This window comes from Papio anubis, chromosome 8 (assembly GCF_008728515.1).
Source record: "Papio anubis isolate 15944 chromosome 8, Panubis1.0, whole genome shotgun sequence".
In the NCBI taxonomy this organism is placed as follows: Eukaryota; Metazoa; Chordata; class Mammalia; order Primates; family Cercopithecidae; genus Papio; species Papio anubis.
Genome location: NC_044983.1, coordinates 9,631,651 through 9,651,271, shown reverse-complemented (window position 1 = coordinate 9,651,271; position 19,621 = coordinate 9,631,651). Strand labels below are relative to the sequence as shown.

At 45.3% G+C, this 19,621-nt stretch overlaps 1 long non-coding RNA gene across 1 annotated transcript in view; it reads left to right on the top strand.

Moving 5' to 3' along the window:
• The first annotated feature begins 3,031 nt into the window (after positions 1–3,031).
• LOC103886629 overlaps positions 3,032–19,621 on the top strand; it is a 69,996-nt gene continuing 53,406 nt past the window's right edge. Inside the window, exon 1 of the long non-coding RNA XR_002523693.2 lies at positions 3,032–4,284. This is a non-coding gene — a long non-coding RNA (uncharacterized LOC103886629). The remainder of the gene's footprint in view (positions 4,285–19,621) is intronic.

Sequence of the window (19,621 nt, the reverse complement as noted above, 5' to 3'; positions counted from 1 at the left end):
CCATCCCTACACAGCTGCACGTCAGGCCTGTAATTTCATTCTTATAATCTCTAACAGTCTTGTCCCTGTCAAGACGAGGATCTCTATCATTTCTAATTCAGTCTAACGTTTTCTTTCTGGATGATTATTTCATTTTGTTAGCACATTAGGCTAAAATCTCAAGGCTGCTGTTTCAGCACAGCACAGAGGACGACTCTGTCTCACAGAGGAGGGCGCCAGTCCTCCAACACAGACCACACCTCCAAACATGACCCAAGGAGCTTACAAATGCCTGGCCCTGTTCACAGGACGGACAGAGCAGACAGCTCAGGGTCTGTCTAGCATCCCTTCTGGGCAAAACTGCAAGTCCCCATCAGGAAGACAGTGGTCATCTGCACTACTTCACAGATGAAGGGAAATACTTTAGAAGCAAAAACTTAGCTAGGAGCAGTGCGTGGCAACCATTAGGCATATAATAAAGGTTGATTAAATGAATGAAAACCCTTCTACGAAGATTTTTGAGGTGAAGCTTTTTAGAAGGGGAATTGGACATGCTAATGAACTTAAAAGATAAATGGCTTCTCTGGGAACACTGTATAAACATCAATTTCTTAGTAAAAGTGTGATAAAGAGAGAAGATGGATAGCCGTGTCTCCCACTCTGAAACTATGGCGAGCCAGAGATGAAAAATTCTTACCCTCCAATCTTGGTTTCATTAAACTACAGGCATCTGTCATTGTGTTATATTTTGCAACTTTGTTCTTTTACTAGAGTTTGGGTTGATTTATGCCTGACAATGTACAAGAGATATGTCTTCATCTCATCACAAAGTCAACTTCTAGTGACCCTTGAAAAGCTTTTCCGTGACCACTAGTCCCAGTCGTGGGGTGCGGGTTTTTCTTAGTTTTAGTTCGAACACTGGATGCTCTTGACCTTGCCCTTAGACTTTGGGGAGGGGCATGTCCTACTGTCTTGAGGCTGTGGCCCTTGGTGTGGGGCCTCCTGAGCAGCCCAGACTATCAGCTTCATGGGAGCCCTGGGGAAAATGCTGATTTTATTCTTCCTCCTTTATAGTCTGTTACTCCTGCAGGGAGGTTAGGAAAAGTCAGATTTAGGAAAGAATGTAGTTTGTCACAACATCCATGACTCCCACTAACTTCAGGATACAAGCCAGTCTTATTGGTATGGCAGATACGGTCCTCCATGATTTGGTCTAAACCTCCCTTTACAGTCCTGATCTTCCATCCCTCTCCTCCAGGCCCCATCAGCCTCTGTGAACAGCTTCTCTCTTCCCTGGTGTACCAAGCTCTTCTTTTACCTTTGTGCCTTTGCCTGTGCCCAGAAGGCCCTTTGTCCTTTTTGTGACTTGGTGAAATACTCATGCTTCAAGACCCCACTCAAATAGTCGTCCGTGAAGCCTTTCTGGATTCACACAGGCTGCCATTTCTTTCCACTGTTCTTTCTTCATGCCTTGTGCAAACTTTTCTGATGATACATAGGACTCTCCAAAAGTTACCTGTTTATGAGTTTATATCCTCTACCAGTCTGTGAGCTCCTGATATGCAGGGGTGATAACTACTCATTGTTACCTCCTGAGCCTAGCCTTGTGCCTGGCCATAGTCATCTCTAAGAAATGTTGAGACAATGGAGAAATGACCTGAAACTAGATTTTGGAAGCCTTTGATATCCCAGCAAAATGATTCAATGCTATCTTCAGTGATATTCATTGTGGGGTATTCATAATGATCCACTGGCTGTCAGGGAGAAAGTATTAGAACTACTATTTATGGTTTGTCAAAAATTAACAATGAAAGTAAGCTTTTCTAATATTTTCTATAAACTGACAGTAGCACACATATTTAATTTATAAATAAATACATACATTGGCTGGGTGCAGTGGCTCATGCCTATAATCACAGCACTTTGGGAGGCCGAAGCGGGTGGATCACCAGGTCAGGAGTTCAAGACCAGCCTGGCCAATATACTGAAACCCTGTCTTTACTAAAAAATACAAAAATTAGCTGGGCATGGTGGTGGGTACCTGTAGTCCCAGCTACTTGAGAGGCTGGGGCAGGAGAATTGCTGGAATCTAGGAGGCAGAGGTTGCAGTGAGCCGAGATCGCTCCACTGCACTCCAGCCTGAGCAACAGAGCAACACTCTGTCTCAAACACACAAACAAACAAAACACATGACATTAAGAACAGGAGGCCCCTTTGAGAATTGTAGGCTGCTGTTATAAGTAAGGGGAAGCCACTGAAAGACACTGAACAGGGGAAAAACGTGAAAAAAACCCAAGTGTTCAGGAGCATCGGTCTTACAGACTAGATGGAGATAAGAGTCACCAATCAACGGGCAAGGCTCTGACAGGCCCATACACAAGAGATAAAAGACTAGACAAGAAGAGGAGTGATAGAAATGGGGGGGAAAGAAGATCTAGTGAAGAATGATCATCATTATCTTTATTTGCATCGTTCCATCAGTGGAGCTGGGTCACACATTGTCACAGTAAGGAGAAGGAGAAAGAGCCACATGGACACTCTAAATACAGTCACAGAATGAGACCCCAGGCTGAACTCAAAGGAGAACATGGAATACTTTGCCCCAGGCTTGGAGTCTATAAGTGAGACTTTCAAAAAATGGTTTTCTCCACTGGTTTAAAGGGGCAACAAATACAGGCCACTCCTCGGGCCTGTCCAATCCCAGATTGGGGCTTCTCAGTAAAGGCTATTTATAGCTCAGATTGTTGCAGCAAGGTTATGCAACTGCCGCGTGGGGCAGGCAGGACAGCAGTCCCGAGCCCTTGCTGGGTGAGTGACCGTCTGACCGTCTTCTGGCTGCTTCCTGTTGGCTTAGGAGACAACAGAAGAAGGTGGATTTGTTTGTCCATTGAGCAACCTGCCGTTGCCCTGCTTGTGCCCACCTGTCTCCCTTTAAACATTAACAATCTGTTAAAACATTTGGGTTTTGTGCCCAAGGCCAAGGGGATCCCAAGAGAAAGAGGAACAGAAAAGGGGAGGAGGAGGAGAGAAGGGAGGGGGGAGGGAGGGCATCAACAATTTATTCATTCAACAAACATTTCTAAGTGTCCATGGTGACCCAGACATCATGGGAACCTTGGGGTTCCAGAGTTGAGTAGAATACGACTCCCATCCTTAGGGATTCACCATCCAGTAGAGGAGAAAGACGTCTAGACAGAAGACAAAGGGGAAGGAAAAGCTCGATGCTGTGCCTTCAGCTCAGCTTCTCCATTTTTTAGAGAAGGGTTAATGGGGGAAGCAGAGAGAGAGATGAGAGATCAAACTTTCCAGGGCCTTTGTCTCCAGAGCAGAGGGTCTCAAACCTTAGTGAGCAAAAACTGATCCAGAAGACTTGTTGGAGGCGTAGCTTCCAGTTCAGCAAGCCTATTTCAGCAGATTGGAGGTGGGCCCAGGGCTCTGCATTTTCCCAGCTCTCTGGGGGATCCAGGTGCAGGTAGTCCGTGATCACAAGGGGATGCCACTCTTCCAAAGCGGGCCTGGAAAACCAGAACTGGCAACTTTCTGGCCCCAGAGCTGCCAGCCATGGGGCAGGTCCACCAGAGACTGATGGAGGAACGAGGAAGAAGAAAGGGAAAGGAACAGGGAACCTCAGAGAGGATTAGAGTGGGAAATGGAAAAAGAGAAAATCCAAGGTGTGCAAAAGAGAAAAGGGATGCCTTTCTAAGAAGGCCAGCGAGTATTAGCGGAGGTGCTAGGGCCGCTCAGGCTGGCTGACGTCCATGTGTTAGCCATGATTTTTGGTCTTTCAAACTTGAGGACCTGCCTAAGCAAGCACAGAGCAAAAAACAGAAAGTTGACTTTGGTAGATGCTTGGGCATCAATATCACGTGGAACCAGCCTTTTCTTTGATACCTTTTGCGTTTCTTGCAGATCCCGTGTCTGCAGCACGTGCTGATCGCCAAGGGTGAGGCTGGATGAAGCCAGAGGCTATGGAAAGGAGACTGTTTCAGAGGACTTGACACCATCTTCAGTAATTTCTCTGGTTCTTGGCAGCTCCATTTGGCTGTGTCCCTACCCTGCACAACCCTCCCATGCAGTCTACTCCAGGGCAGCGTCCAGCTGGTGACCTGAGAGGGCAGCAGTGCGCCAGTCTCCATGAAGGTTGAGCTCGGATGGCCAACAGCAATTTTCACCCTGTGGTCTACAGCTCTTCATCCTGATTGATGGAGATTGGTCTCTCTCTTCAGCTGGATTGAGGCCACCATCTGAGCCCCCGGGGTACGTTTTGTCTCACCCTGGCACCATTCGATTCTTCTACAGCATCAGGTACGATGTTCCTAGTTATCTCAACCGCATTCCTAAGGCGCGCTTCCTCTCCTCTGCTCGTTTCCAAATGGACATCTCCTCCCTCATTCTTTTTCTTTAAAAAAAAAAAAATTATAATATAAATATATATTAAAAATAGAGACGGAGTCTTGTTATGTTATCCAGACTGGTCTCGATCCCTTGGCTCACATAATTCGCACACCTCAGCCTCCCTAAGCGTTAGGATTACAGGCATGAGCCACCTCACCCGGCCTCCTCCCTCATTGTTTAAGCGCCTGCTCTAGCATTACCTTCCCTGTGAATTCTTTCTTTCTTTTTTTCCCATTTGGAATCCTTTTTATTTTATTTTATTTTATTTTATTTTATTTTATTGACAAATAATAATTGCACAAATGTATGGGGTGCACAGTGATCTTTTGATACATAGAAGATATGGTGATCAGATCAGGGTAATTAGCATATCTGTCACATCAAACATTATCGTTTCTTTGTGTTAGAAACTTTCAAGATCCTCCTTCTAGCTCTTCGAAAGTATATGTTCCTATTAACTGCAGTCATCCTACAGTGCTATAGAACAATAGCCTTTATACCTCCTATCCAGCTGTAATTTTGTATCATTTAGCAAATCTCCCTGTTCTTTATTCCATCTTCCCTTTTCCCATTTGAAGTTTTTATCACGTGGTACTGGCACTTGGTTCGGGTATGCGCCACCCATTTTACTACAGGTTCCAGGGATCTAGTCTCATGGAGGTCACTGGGGCAGAATGATTAGGAACTCAGGCTAAACTAATTCAGAATCTCAGCACTGTCACCTGTCAGCTGTGTGACCTCAGGCAAGCTACTTCATCGTCCTCGTCTCCGTTTCCTTACCTATAAAATGGACTAACAATTGTACCTACTATTAAGGTTCAATGTAGTTACTATTAAGGTTATAACTTGGTCCAGCACCTGAAACATTGTAGCTCTCAATAAATGTTTGTTCTTCTCATTATACATATTTATATCCTTACTTTAATCTCTGTGGATTTAGTACAGAGTGGATGCTCAGTCATGTTTATGGGATTAGCAATTAAGATATGTACCTGTATCGCTGCATCTGTCCATTAGTATATTTTAAGAAGGAATGGGCAATTCAATATAGATCATAGATCAATATTTTATGGTGTTTCCTCTATGCGAGGATTGGTTCAGAGTGGGATTATCTACCCGAGCTTGGGCAGTCCATCAATCGCTCTTCTTTTGTGTCCGCTGTTTCAGAGTGCCTTTCTCACTTCGGTTCCCATCCTTATATTTGCTGCCCTGTTTCTGAAGGAGCAAATCAGAAAATGGTGGCTTTTTAAAAGGACCTTAAACTGAGCCTGAGTTGTCTAGAGGAAAACAGCAAAAGAATTCTATCAAGTCTGTTGTAATCTGAATTTCCCCTTCCCCCTATCAATTTCCACCCTGTGAAATGAGGTGGGAGGAACGAAACACACTCCGCAGTCCCTGATAATTGCAGTGGTCTGTGATCTTTTTTGTCCGTGGGGGCACTTTGAGCTCAGCAAGGTAAAGCAACATTAGCAAACAAACACAATGTAATGACTAGTTCTGGCTCTCTGATAAGGATACTCTCAAAAAGAAAACAGGTGCAACCTCTACAGTTTGCCCGATTTGCTGCTTGTCTTTGCACTTGCCTGGAATTACTAGAGGCTGTTTGCCTGGCTGAGCTGAATGTCTGGAAACCTGGTTTCCGCCCCTTTGAGTTCAGAAATTTTGAGAAAAGATAACAAGGGCGGACTGAGCTCAGAAGGGACTAAGGTTTTCTTAGAGATTTTAGTCAAATAATAGAAGGTTAAACATGAAGAGGAAATGATTGGGAAAATATGTGAAAAACCAGTAGCAAATCATGTACTGCCTTCCAGGAGACCTGGCTACAAATCCCTGCCTTTACCATGGAGGGTAGGTCGGCGGGGGGGCGGGGGGCGGACTTCAGCCTGCTCCTCAGCCCTGTCCTGTCCCTGAGACAAGGAGCGCCCCTGGCACCGCAGTGGGATCTCTGCCCTGCCAGCAGGCGGGGCCGGGGCACAGTCCTTTGCCCCATCTCTTCCTCCCTCTACTATTCAATGTGGCTTACTTTGAATCCATTCTTCCTGTCAGGCCTCATCCTCATTAAATCTATGCTCCTTTAGAAAAGCATTTTTTAAAAAATTACATATGCCTTGGATTAGTCTATTTTGCATTGCTATAAAGAAATACCCAGGACTGGGTAATTCATATAGAAAAGAGGCTTTTTGTGGCTCGTGGTTCTTCAGACTGTGCAAGAAGCACGGTGCCTGCATCGGTTTTGGAGGAGGCCTCCGGAAGCTTTTCCTAATGGCAGAAAGTGAAGAGGGAGCAGACGTGTCACACGGTGAGAGTGGGAGCAAGAGAGAGAGGGAGGAGGTGCCAGGTTCTTGTTAACAATCAAATATCAATAACTAATAGAGTGAGAACTCACTCATCACCAAGGGAACCAAGCCATTCATGAGGGGTCCACCCCCATAATCCAAACACCTCCTGCTAGGCCCCACCTCCAACACTGGGGGGTCACATGTCACCATAAGATTTGAAGGGGACAAACCTCCGAACCATATCATATCTCTTCGCCCAAAGAGATTATACTTGGCAGCCACTTGCCTAGGCCTGTCCCATCACCCCCAGCCAGCCAGTGCCAGCTCTGGCTCCTACCTCTTCCCACCACTCTTGATTGACTGCTGGCAATTGGTGGCATGCTTTCCTGTGTCTTAATGTCAAATTTGGAGACACTACAGTAAAAGACAGTCCCTAAATGAACCATTCTTCCTGTCAGGCCTCATCCTCATTAAATCTATGCTCCTTTAGAAAAGCATTTTAAAAAAATTTACATATGCCTTGTATTAGTCTATTTTGCATTGCTATAAAGAAATACCCAGGACTGGGTAATTCATATAGAAAAGAGGCTTATTATGGCTCATGGTTCTTCAGACTGTGCAAGAAGCACGGTGCCTGCATGGGTTTTGGAGGAGGCCTCCGGAAGCTTTTCCTAATGGCAGAAAGTGAAGAGGGCGCAGATGTGTCTCCTGCTCCATGAGACCTCCCCTCAATGAATGTTTCCTGGGCATCATCTATAAGCCGTTAGGCACTACTGGAGGCCCCTAGGTAGAAAGGGCCCTGGGATCCAGGGGAAGAAGCAACTAGCTCTGCCCTGGGGAGCTGGGGAGGGTTTTGCAGGTAGAGAAAGGAAAGAAGGGCAACCAGGAACAGAATGCAGGGTGTGTATGTTGAGGGGTGAGAAGCAGAGGAAGCGCAACCTGTTCAGGAAATGGGAGGCCGTTCCAAGGAGCTGGAACACAGCGTGCAGGGAAAGTGATGGGGGATGACGTTGTGAAGGGATGTAAAGGCATTTGGACTTGCCCCTGTTGGTGATGGGATAATCATCAGGTACCTCAGCAAGGAGCTGAAAAACAAGAGTTTTAGGTCTTCCCATTTAAATGAACCTGTTCACTCAGCACCCTAGGGGTATTGAAGTAATTAGAAATGAACCTTGAGAAGGGATGATGGGGAAAACACCCCCAGGACAAGCCGTAGGTGTGCTTTCAACCGGTGGAAACTGTTGTAGAAAGTGGGATCCAATTATCCCAAATCTTCACCTTTCTGGAACCAACTGACAGACACCTTGCAGGAACCAAGCTTGTTTTATTGCACTTCTAGAATACGATTGACTCGGCTACCTCCAACTCCTGTCATATTCCACATTTACTTTATGCACATATATTTACATAGTCACCATATTTACATATTTATTATATGATAAATAGTAGTAAAGTGCTTTGTAAAACACAGAGTGCTCTACAAACAGGTTGATAATTTGTACTGTAGCTTTCCATGGGTGTGCTGAGAGGCTCTAGCCAGAATACATATTGCTCAGATACCCTCCTCTGAGAAAGTTGCTCTCTTCAACTTCACTATAAAGCAGAAATATGGAAGTAAGAAGAGACGGGCATAGCCAATCACATCAGCCAACTCCAATTTCGTGACCAATATTGTGATTGTTACAAATTATAACCCCAAGGCAGTGAAGATAAAGTGTGTTTTGTGGAAGCAGGACTTTTGCCTGGGGGTGGTAGCTCACACCTGTAATCCTAGCATTTTGGGAGGCCAATGCGGGGGGATTACTTGAGGTCAGGAGTTCAAGACCAGACTGGCCAACATGGTGAAACCCCATCTCTACTAAAAATACAAAAATTAGCCTGATGTGGTGGTGAGTGCCAGTAATCCCAGCTACATGGGAGGCTGAGGCAGAAGAATCACTTGAACCCAAGAAGTAGAAGTTGCAGTGAGCTGAGATCACGCCACTGCACTCCAACCTGGTTGACAGAGCAAGATTCTGTCTCTAAATAAATAAATAAATAAAAGCAGGACTTTGGAGGGCCTTTCATATACTGCGAATTCAATGGTCACCGAGAAATCAAAGAAGGTTATTTGAATCCAGCCTTTCTCAAGGTTGATTTGACCAGCAAATCTCCTATTTCCTGGTCCACATTGCCTGGAGGCCCTCCAAGAAATAGTCTTTGTCCTATATTTCAAAAGGAAAATGTTCTTTTCTGGGGGAAGCTGTAGGTAACCTGTAATGTGGGAACTAGTCCAAGAGGCAGCACCAGAAGCTGCAGTCTCGGAAAGCCAGCAGCTCCCGTCTCTGCAGTCGATTCTTACCCTGTAGCCTTGGGTCTGATCTGAGAGGCTTCCTCTGAAGTTCTTAGCTAAGACCTGCCCTACTTCCCACCTGCCTCGCTCTACATGACCATCTTTTTACTATCAGCCCTGACTCGTAGCCTTACGCTACCTCCCTAGTATTCCCTTTGCTTGATATTTGTAACCCTAACCTGGGGCTTATTGTAAGAACTCAGGGAGAAGGACCCAAGGCTACCTTGATAATATTCTCTCATTGATGTAACACCAGCTTATGAAATATCACTATTCTATTCTATTCTATTCTATTCTATTCTATTCATTTTATTTTTGAGACAGAGTCTCACTCTGTTGCCTAGACTGGAAGTGCAGTGGTGTTATCTCGGCTCACTGCAACCTCCGTCTCCTGGGTTCAAGCAATTCTCCTGCCTCAGCCTCCCGAGTAGCTGGGATTACAGGCACCCACCACCACACCAGGCTCACTTTGTATTTTTAATAGAGATGTTGCCCAGGCTGGTCTCAAACTCCTGAGTTCAAGTGATCCGCCCGCCTCAGCCTCCTAAAGTGCTGGGATCATAGGCATGAGCCACTGTGTCCGACCCACTTTCTTCACATTTTTAAGTTGTTGTTTGTTTCTATTGTGGAAGGAAGGTTCTTTTGGGACTCCTTTTATTCTATGATCTGTGTCTCATAGTCAGTTATTATTTTCTTAATTTTATGCGTGCTCCCTAGGGTATAATCTGGTTTTCAATCTTCATATCGTGTCTGTCTTGTTTTCACCTCTGATGCTTTTGGTTGTCTTCATTTGAAGGCAAGGAGAAACCTTCATTTGTTTTTGCTTTTGCATTTATGATTAATAACGTGTGATTCTTTCTTTTGTATGGCGCTTTCAGAATTACCTGCACGGAGTGCTCCTCACAGGTGGTTGTGGTGCAGAAAGCAGCACTGAACAGGAGCGCTTTCCCCTTTGTACTGGGGAGAGCTAGGTTTTCTTGGTCTGGCCCCTTTGGGGGTTTGGTTCCTAGGCTTCTGACTCTCACGACACTCCTGAGTTCTCTTTGTAAAGCAAAAAGACAGCTGATTTCTGAAATCACATGCTACAGTTTAAATAATTCAATCCGAAACTGCGTTTGAATAAGAAACCATCCTCCAGCTTCAAGCTTTCCCTTCATTAGCATTAGTTTTTATTCAAGTTAAAAATGTCCTCCTGGCTTCCCCTCCCTCTACTAGAATTCTTGGTTACTTTCAAAAGCCCCATTTTACTTTTTGTTTGTTTGCTTGTTTTATTTTGTTTTGTTTAGAGACGCAGTCTTGCTCTGTCACTCAGGTTGGAGTGCAGTGGAGCCATCTCAACTCACTGCAACCTCCGTCTCCCCAGTTCAAGTGATTCTCCTGCCTCAGCCTCTGGAGTAGCTGGGATTACAGGCACGCCACACCCGGCTAATTTTTGTATTTTTAGTAGAGACGGGGTCTCCCTGTGTTGGCCAGGCTGGTCTTGAACTCCTGACCTCAAGTGATCCGCCCACCTTGGCCTCCCAAAGTGCTGGGATTATAAGCATGAGCCACCATGCCTGGCCCATTTTACTTTAAATAATGTAATTCCTTCTATTCTTCCAGGCATTCACCTGGCTCCTAGGGCTTTTGTGCTGTAGGCCTGTATTTCCAGCTACTTTTGGAAAAAATCTCTCTGGAGTCCCAATGAGCTGGTCACATCAGCCTGTCCAGAGGTAAAGCACATTTCCCTGCCCTCGCGTGCCTCTCCCTTGCTGTCTTTCACTTAATCAAGGCACACAACACCCTCTACAATGCTGAGCATGCTCAGGTCCTCCTGGGCTTCATGGCGTCTTTCTTTTTCCTTATTCCATTGGCCTAATCTGATTGAATTTACATTTTGCACATTTTGCATTAGTAATTCTCTTGCATGAATCTCTTTCTCTTCCTCCTTTCTGCCATCACTAGCTCTTGTCCTCTCTTTTCTGGACTGTAGAATAATCTCTTTGGTGGTCTTTCTGTGGTCTTCCCTTCCCCTCCACTAAATCTACTCTCATTCAGTATCAAGAAATACTTAATCAGCAATGAATACTCTCCACCCAGCCCCTGACCCATTGTCAGTCTCTGACATCAGCTCCTCTCCAGCAGAGCAAAGTGCAACTGCAGCCAGCTCATGCCTTCAAGAGAAGGACTGAAGATCATTGCGTGCCTGAACCAATTAAGTCTAACTGCTCCTTCACCAGCTCACCCAAAACTATAGGGGCTTTCTACAACCATGTTCCCATGGCTCTGGGAATTCCTCCAGGCTGGAACTCTGGTTTAGTTTCCCCAGTTTATATTCCTATGCTTCATATCAAGATCTTCACACTTTGCCTATCCTACAAGAAGCAGCAGCCAGGTTGGACTTTCTGATAAGTTTTGGAGGTTGCTTCTTGGCTCACCCTTGGTACCTTGTTCTACTAGCCACAGCTAAGCACCACAAAGCCTAGGTGACTGGGTCACTGCAACCCAGCCCAGACCCAACACTATGGCCTTCTACGGTTGGACATGGGATCCTGATGAGACTTCTAGGGCCAATACCAAAGACTATGAGGTTTGCAAGGTGAAGTTCACTGGCAACCTCTTATAGTCCATAACAAATATTTCTAGTTTGTTCATTCATTGAGTCATCTAACAAGTGTTTATAGAGCAACCATCAAGTGCCATATATATTCCATAGTGTTAGGGATATAGCAGGGAAAATGTCAAAGTTTCTACTCATAGAATCCGTATTCCACTATTGGAGGAAAAAAGATAGCTCATATAGCATCAATCATTGTCAATGATCTTAAATGTCTGAAGACAATTAGCTGTATAAGATGTAAGTGACTGAGAGGGAAGGGCTATTTTAGAAATGCTCAAGGAATTAGCTCTGGGAATATGACATTTAAACAAAGATCTGAATGACAAGAAGAAGCCAGCATGCCAATTTTCGTGGGCAGAGTATACTGAGTAGAGAGACCAGAACACGTACAAAACCCTAAAGTGGGAATGAACCTGGATGAGTTTGAAGGACGGGAAAGAGAACAATGTGGCTGGATTTGATAAGCAAAGAAGTGAATAAGGGGAAAAATTAAGTCAAACAGGAAGACACAGACTAGATCATGTAAGGCCTTGGTAAGTGATATGGTTTGACTGTGCCCCACCCAAATATCATCTTGAATTTAGTTCCCATAATTCCCACTGTTGTGGGAGGGACACAGTGGGAGATAATTGAATCATGGGGGCGATTACCCCCATGCTACTGTTCTCATGATAGTGAGTGAGTTTTCACAAGATCTGATGGTTTTATAAGTTTTAGAAGGGGTTTTCCCCCATTTTGCTTGGCACTTCTCTCTTGCCTGCCACCATGTAAGACATGCCTTTGCTTCTCCTTCTGCCATGATTGTGAGGCCTCCTCACCCGTGTAGAGCTGTGAGTCCGTTAAACCTCTTTTCCCTTATAAATTACCCAGTCTCAGATATGTCTTTATTAGCAGCGTGAGAACAAACTAATACAGTAAATTTGCATAAGACATTTGCACTTCCCTTTGAAAGTAATGGGAAGCCATGCTCTGCATACCCAGAAGAGTGAGATTGGAAACCATGGTGATTGAAGACCTATTGGGAGTGAAGACTTTAGCCCTGAGGGAGAGAGTGACTGCAGACTTTCTCAGATATCTGCAGCTGGGGATGATATCTGGATGGGATACCTGGCCCCTGGGGCTAGTGAGGAGTTCAAAGAAGAAGGAGCAGAAATGGATTCAGGAGACAGTGAGCAGAGCCTCAATGTTCTGTAAGTAAGTGCTCCTAGAGGGGAAGTGTTAGAGAGGTAGGTAGAGGGGCCCAGGATTCCGGGAAGCTGGAGATTCCAGCTCTAAGACCTGCTATTTTTGCCTCAAGACAGATGCACAATTATAGGTTGCAACAATGGAGTCATTTTGAAGAAGCAAAAATACTCAGTGCAATGGACTGAATGTTAGTGTCCTTGCAAAATTCATATGCTGAAACCCTAACCTACTATGTGATGGGATTAGGAGGTAAAGCCATTGGGAGGTAATGAGGGTGGAGTTCTCAGGAATAGGATTGGTGCTCTTATAAAAGGGACCCCAGAGCGCTCTCTCACCCTCATTCCACCATGTGAGGATAAGTCTGCAGTGTGCAACCTGGAAAGGGCCCTCACCATGCTGACACCTTGATCTTGGACTTCCACACTCCAGAACTGGGAGAAATAAACTTCTGTTGTTTGCATGTCACCCAGTCTATGGGGTACTTTGTTGTGGCAGCCCAGATGGGCCAAAACACCCACATTCATCACTAGCAGGCCCTGGACATATTATCCTATTGATTCTCAGCTGTGCTCTCTTGCACCATGGGCACCCTGAAACAAGACACACACATATGTAAAAATAAACGTAAAAATGGCACCCTGATATTTACGCAGGGTGGGCCCCGGATGTGCCCACCATGCTAATAGTATAAATCCTGGCCTCAGGCAAATGGCCTTCTGGACCTTCCAAAGATCTAATAAGCAGCTCTCCCTCGAGAAGGCCTTTCTCCTTTCATGATTGTTCCTTTTCTTGCATGGTAGATTTTACCTTTGCTAATATGCAATGAAGGAAAAAAAAAAAAAAGGAAAAAAAGCAACCCTACCAAATAGAAGGGACTTTGAAAGTGTGAAGACGGCTCAGTTCTCTGACAAGCCCTGCTGCCTCAGCCCACAGTGAGGCACTGGAATAAAATTAGGACTATATGAAGGATGAATGGGTCCAGTCTCTCTCCTGCAGAGCCCTGCCATGTAGACAGGGCCAGAATCATCACTTGGTTCATAAGCTGGAATAGAGCGCCTTTCATTCAGAGTTCCCAGGACACTTCACAGCTGCTAAAATGATCCTAAGCAAATATTTGTAGCCACACAATACAGGTGGGAATATGGAGGTACCATGAAGAAAAAGGATTGGCCAAAACCCCCAGAGTGAACTCCAGAGGTAGGACCACAAGCCAGGACCCGAGCCAGTTCAGGGCTCTGTCAGCAGGATCCGGTCTGGGAAAGGAGGGTGGGATTTCATGACTGAGAAGAGCGGTGATCAAACAAATTTGGGGGGCCCACAGTAACAGCTGGCTGTGAGCCCACTGCTTCCTAATCCAGTGCCACTCAGGCAAGTGTGTTTGGTGCCTTGGTGACCTGCAGCTCTAAGTGACTAGGGAGCTTTAATAATTCAAGGCCTCTAATTAGATTGACAGTGTCTGTCAGAGTGAGATGTGCTATTGAGTGTTTTCTGTGTTCCAGACAAATTCACTTATAGTTTCAATTAAGCCTATTTCTTGTATACTTGGGCCCAAAAGGCAAGCGCACAGAACGAGCATGTGATTGTGCTGCCAAGACAAGGGTGAGCACAGGATAATCTGCCTACCAGAGGCTGTAGGCTGGAGTCCAGGTTGGGACTCAAAGTCAAGATAAAAAAGTGTGCTTGGATATGGTCCTTCGGAGCGGAGACTGCTACATTCTTGTCACTAATGATCTTCAAATAAACAAAACTCCAATGAAGTGTTATCAGTTGGAATCAACTGGAATTGAAGATTCAGCATTTCTAGCATTTTCCTAGGAGCTAGAATGGATGGCAGGCAAGGCAGAAAGGATTTGGGAGGAAGGAAAAGAAAGAGAGAAAATAAGCTGGGCTTCAGGACTCATGACGGGCTGCCCCCAACATACCCCATGTGGTCCTTAGAAGCTGCTTTGTCCTGGGGCTTCTCCCAAGGCTTGGATCTAAATAGAGGCCTCCCCAGATGCCAGGAACTCCGCGGAGCTTCAGGCCTCGTTGAAAACCTCCCACATGGTCTTGGAGAGGTCAGCAGCCATTCTGGCAATACAGACTGTACAAATTCAAATGCCAATGACTCCACTGCCAGCTGTGGGATCTTGAGCAAATCACATCATCTCCTAGTGTCTCATTTCTCTGGGCACAAATCGCCTGTATCTGACCGGGTTGTGAAGTAAGAAGCTGATCGAGTGAAGAAGCACTTAGCACACAGCTGGCCAGCAGCAAGAGCTCAAAGCATCAGTCTTTGTAATTATGATTATGTGCTAAGCCCAGGGCACCCCAGAACTTACTAATTTCCACTCCCTCTTCAATGCAGATCCAAATTCACTCTTGGGTCCAATTTAACTTGGCAGTTACATGTAAGACCTAATTCCCAAATTAAAGAGCTTTGGACAAAAGTCCACCTTTGATGGCAGGTGAGGAAGGAAGCCAGGCAGTGTTGACAAGTCCTTCATCACTGACACTTTGCTCAGCATCAGTCAGGGCTGGCCCTGGGTGAAACCAAGAGACAGGCCAAATTTACTGTCATTGAGCTGCACCTCTCTAGCGCCTACCACCTCAGGATTTATGAGCCCCACGAGGGCTGGGGCTTTGGCACAGCCTGTCACCCTGAATCAGTAGACAGGCTTCCAGTGAAGTCACCTACCAAGGGAGCATGTCTGCAAAAGGGAGTGAGAACCAGCTCAGCTGGGGACACGCGCAGTCTGGGACTGGCAAGGTGGAGTCAGGGAGAAGCAGGGCAGAGGGGGCCGATCTCCATGCTGGGCCGGGCCCCAGCAATGGAAAGGCATCTTGTATACTGTAGAGAGCCACACAGATGTTAAGGGTGTTATCCTATGATTGTTACTACTTTTCACTGGCAAGCCAGTTGTTTAATATCAACAAAGTAGTCAACAAAGCAAAGGAAACCAGAGAGATCTGGGTCTGTGGCTGACACATGCGCGACTACAGACAAATTCCATCACCCTTCAGAGCGTAGCTTCCTCCTCTGGGAAGTCCTCAGACAGCAGGGTTGCTAAATGGACTGAAAGTGATAAGATAGATCTTGTCCCTGCCACAGACAGAGAATCAACCAAGGTTCTTTCTCCCTTCTCTCTGGTGAAGACACAGGGCACCTTAAAAAAGAAGAGAGGCGTGTTATATATATATATATATATATATATATAGAGAGAGAGAGAGAGAGAGAGTAACTTCAGAAACTAGAAAGCAAGATTGGCACCAGGGAAAGCTTCGGTGGTGAATTGTTTTCATAGTATCTCCACTCCCTTCAAAGACCATGCAGAGAGGGAGTATCTAGTTTGGTGTGGTTCAGCCTTTAGCAGCCATTGCTTGCAAAAGAAGCGGTGTTTGGGAGTGCTTTCAATAGGCAGAGATGTTTTGTTGGCTCGGGTCCTATCTCTATGGACTCCAAAAGCAGGAGCTTGCAGATGTGTGTGGAAAGGGTGGAAGAGCTTGCCCAGGAGGCTGAGCTGGAGGAGCCTCAGCGCCAGGCTTTGTGTGTTGACTGGAATATGCTTCTTGTAGCCCTCAGTGGGTGGCAAAGAAAACCATCCACAGGCCAGAGAATGTGAGGGGTGTCCAGGTGCCATAAGAACATTCTACTCAAGTCCACTTGATAGAGCTGTTGCTCCTGATGGCTTATCCTGTGTCCCCTGCCTGGACTGCTTCCAAGCCTCCAGGCCAGCTGGTCTAGGAGCTGCTGAGAAGCTGCATGTGTGAATCTCCTACACCCTGGCAGCCAGTGGCCGGGCATTGTCAGGCTTCGTGGTGGGAGTTCGTGGAGGGGCATGGATTTATCCTTCCACCATCAGTCCAACAGAGGGCCTCTCTCTGCCCTGACCTTATTCCCTCCTGCTTCCATTATACTAACACCACCACCTCATGGACAGACCTGCTCACTACAGGTAGCATTTATTTTATTTCATTTTTTTTCCGGTTACTACTGTCCTCTGGGAAAATGAATCCTCCTGACAACCTTCTAGGCTATGGGCATGCAAAGGAAAGCACAGCCCAGGAGAAATGTCCCTAGGAATATGAGCACATTAGACACAGAGTAGCAGACATTATGTGTATTCATAGACATATACAGCTTATGTGTGTATGTATGTATTTACATATATGAAACATGTACATATATGTACATACACATATGTATTTACATATATGAAATATGCATGAGATATGAGATATATCTACATGTATCTACACTTATGAATATCTCATATATATGAGATCTATATATCTACGTTTCACAGATATGAGAGATCTACATACATCTACAGAGATCTATGATAGCTCTCATATCATAGATATGAAATCTACATATATTTACACACATATCATAGATAGATCTACATATACCTACACACATATCCCATAGATACCTCATATATCTGTATTTTCTTTATTAAATAAGGAAAACAATAACATAAATATACCTATGAGTTATCTATGGGATATGTGTGTAGGTATATGTATGAGATATTTATGAGATATGTATGTTTCTTTGTGTGCATGAGCTCCAGCTAATCTACATTCAACTTACCTCTTTTTATTTAAATGTAAAAATATATTACACAGTATATATTAAGCATACGTAAATATAAATGTTGCATAGATATTCCTGGGCCACCTCAAGGTCAACCTTGAAATACCCTGTTCCGCCTTTCATGTGCTTCTCAGGCTACAGATTTTAGTATTTCTCTTCCGCCCCAGTGTATGTTTTACCTTGGTCTCACTGGGAGAAAAATGATTCAGCCTCTGGCCTCAGGCTGCATATCAGGAAAAAGAGCTAGTGCTGAGCATTAGTAACAGATGCAAAGGGCCAAGCTCAGGCTAGGCACATGCGGGTATGGTGGAGGTGGTGGGGCTGGTGGGTGCAGTTGCGTCTCTGGAGCTGTGGTCTTGGAGAAGACAGTGCTGATCTCCCTCAGGAAGACCCCACAGCCCTTGCCCTCCAGAAACCACATAGTTAACACCCCTGACCTCATTAGTTGAATGAATGAACTGATTAGAACCTGGGAACTTGATTCTGCTGCTGATGGTTCTTTGGCATCGTAAACACACACAGAAGTTGGAGAGGCAAGGTCATGTTGGAAGTCTGGTTATTTTGCAAAGAATGAAGTGAAACTGGAGGTGGCGGGGCCTCTGCGTTTCTGGATGTCTGGGCAGAATTCCCTCCCTTCCACAGGTCCCTTGTACCAGGGATGGGGGGCAGAGCGCTACCTTAAGTAACAATTCTATTGCGTAAAGAAAACAATGAGAACTCCCATTTCATGCACTCTCCTCCCCAGTCTACACCAGCAAGCTCTGGGAAGAGTGTAGAGGCTAGAATAGAAAGAAGCTACTCCACCCTTCCAAAAACTTGAATTCACTGCCCAGTCCCCTCAGTTTGGTTGGAAATTGAGAAGTGACCCAGTGAAACATCTTATGCAATCTACTAACCAGCCCAGTGTAACACAAATCAGTACAGTGTGGTATAGAAAATGCTCACACCTGGAGTCCAAATTGTAGATTCTTGTCCTTACCGGAAACTCCCTGGACTGGTGAACTCGTCTCAGGCTATGACTAGAACAAAACTCGGTTTGGTTTCCTCATCTGTCAAGTAAGGACATTAATCTCAATGAACTTTAAGTTCCCTTTCAAGGTTAACATTTTCTGATCTTCAATTTTAAAACTATCAAAAGTTCCAATTAACTGATGATCATGATAATCTTGCGAGAATTGTTAGAATCATGACACAGGGAATCCCAGACAGGAGGAAAAAAAAATCAAAAAAGCATTTATGTTTGATCTAGAAATTCAGGTTTACCATCCTGTGTGTCGTATCTGAATATTGATTGTTCTGCAGAGAACTGAGTGGGTCTGGTGATATTAATAATTAATGCTGGCCAGGCTCAGTGGCTCATGCCTGTAATCCCAATACTTTGGGAGGCCAAGGCAGGTGGATCACGAGGTCAGGAGATCGAGACCATCCTGGCTAACACAGTGAAACCCCGTCGCTACTAAAAATACAAAAAATTAGCCAGGCTTGGTGGCAGGTGCCTGTAGTCCCAGCTGCTTAGGAGGCTGAGGCAAGAGAGTGGTGTGAACCTGGGAGACAGAGCTTGCAGTGAGCCGAGATCGCGCCATTGCACTCCAGCCTGGGCGATAGAGCGAGACTCCGTCTCGAAAAATAAATAAATAAATAAATAAAATAATTAATGCTAATAGTAGTCTACATTCTATGACCACTGATGGTAGTCAGCCACCAGAGGACAGAATAAGTCCCTGAGAGATAAGAGAGAGTCAATCACCAGCTTGACAATTGCTTTTGAGGGTCTGAACTCAGTCCTAACTGTAAGAGACACTGTGTGGCACTTCTATGATTCAGCATCCATTTCACTCACAGGGCATCTTGAGAAGCAGAATCGGCTTCAGTAAGCCTGAGGTGGAGCCGAAGATTCAGCATTTCTAGCAAGTTCCCAGGAGAAATCAGACATAAGTGTGCAGAAAAATTTGTGTCCTACAAGATTTCCTGCTGGGCGTTGACTGAGGGGGTCCAAATTTTAAATGCAGTTGCAGTTTAGAGGAAGGGATGGCCCCAAATGCTAGAGGAGGAGTCACAGCTCTTGCAGAAGAGGAGGGTCAAGCCAGGCTGAGAATAGAATGTTGCTGTGGTTAAAATGTTCATGGATAATGGAGAACTATCGGTTTGGGGAAGGGGAGGGTGAAAGGGGAGTTTTATGGGTGCAAGGGACTGAGTGTCGTGATGACTATAGTGCTATAAACTGCAGTGACGGTTCTGTAACACAGAGACCCTCATCTCAAGGTGCTGGCCTT